Below are 1,577 nucleotides of genomic sequence, written 5' to 3'. Positions count from 1 at the left end.
TCTAACACGTAAACAAAATCCAAACCAAAATAATGAACAGAAAAACCGGTGTATCAACCTCGCCAAAGAATTTAGAAAGAAAGGAAAAATCCCACTGCTTACAAAACAATGAAGCTTCTGAACGGTTTTTTCGCTTGTTGTCGCAGGCAGTTTCTAACGTTTTCTAACCGTCTTTTTTATACCCGTGTCTAGACTTGAAGCCAGACCCATTGCCCTAAAACAGGATGGGGATCACATACCATGGCAATACTTCCTTTACTGCCTAATCAGATGCCGCTCTAGGGCATCGCGCATCTCACTGCCAAAACGATCCTTTAACTGGAGTATATGAAACTCAAGCTGAACTTTTTTTATAGCCAGAAAATTAGTCAACAATTTTCAAGCGTGGTGTGTGAAAAACTTTTGGAGGTTTTCGAGCTTTCGTAAACAAAGCAGCGAGTTTACCGAGAGTGTGCATGTGCCCTGGGGAACACTCTCTACATGCCGCCGCCACTGTCACTCGCAGGTTGCAACAGACCGCCGATTTACCTTTGGGTTCCTCCCAACGAGATGAAAGCACACCGAAGAGCCACAATAGCAAAGAAAGGCGGTCCTGAGACGTGGTTCCTCGAGAGCAGGCCAGCCCGACGAAGAGGGGGAGAACGAGACACTAACACAACGGCGGCCGAGCACCGACTACTCTGCCGACACAACTGCCGAGTCGGCCTGAATGCTGCTCGCTCAAAACCCGTCCCACTTTTTATGAAGCGACCGCCGTGCATCCCGGATTAATGCAAATGATCCTTCGGCGGTTGCGAATAGTCATCGGCCGAGGTGATGCGACGGAGAGGTACCCACCAAGAATCCTTCCATGATGGAAGTCCTGTGACTCACCTCCTGGCGTCGGGTGCTCCGAGTTTCCGGTCAGTTGGAGTGTCTGTCAATTCCTGCGTCCTCAGTCGCTTGGTCCCCACCCCCGCCCTCCCACACCTGCCTCCTGCCTCTCCCCCCTCACGCTCCTGCGCAGGTAACCAACCCAGTCCTTCGACACAAACACAACCAATGATGCAACGTCTCTGATATCCTCTCGGCGTGCATGGGGATGTGAGGGGAGTGCGAAAGAAACGATATATTAAAAAGGAAGTAGAATGGAAACGGAGAGAAAGAAAAAGATCGGAAAAAAATTAGACAAAGGATTAACCGAACGACTCCATGATAAAAAAAAATGTGAAAGGGGTGAAGCAAAACCACCGAAAGAAATTGACGGGATGAGATAGAGAGGAAAAAAGAGAGAGCAAAAGATAAAAAATTAAGATAAAGGGAAATCGCAAGATATTCATATTTAAAGGTGCAACTTAAAATCCCCAATCAGATTGCAAGATTTGAAAAAATACCTCGTCATACAAGTTGATTACTACATCCGGAAATTTGATAATCAGCCAATCGTAAAGGGATAAGAAGGTGAGAGAATGAATCACATTGTTTAAGCCTTAAACAGTCTGCCATGTGGCAAGACAGAAAAAATATATGTATAACAGTAAGCGAAGGTTGAAAGAAGACAATGAAGAAGGAAGTCTGGCTCATAGAGACGGCCTAGG

General features: G+C 46.4%; 1 protein-coding gene across 1 annotated transcript in view; it reads right to left on the bottom strand.

Annotated features, from left to right (window-relative positions):
* Positions 1-728, bottom strand: part of LOC119592053 (beta-hexosaminidase subunit beta-like) — a gene marked incomplete in the record, with an annotated part of 40,765 nt that extends 40,037 nt beyond the window's left edge. The window contains 1 exon segment of the mRNA XM_037940852.1: positions 529-728.
* Positions 729-1,577: the final 849 nt, after the last annotated feature.

The sequence above is a fragment of the Penaeus monodon genome, chromosome 29 (genome assembly GCF_015228065.2).
Source record: "Penaeus monodon isolate SGIC_2016 chromosome 29, NSTDA_Pmon_1, whole genome shotgun sequence".
Lineage (NCBI taxonomy): Eukaryota > Metazoa > Arthropoda > Malacostraca > Decapoda > Penaeidae > Penaeus > Penaeus monodon.
The sequence above is the reverse complement of the archived record's forward strand: the minus strand, read 5'-3'. Positions and strand labels throughout refer to the sequence as shown.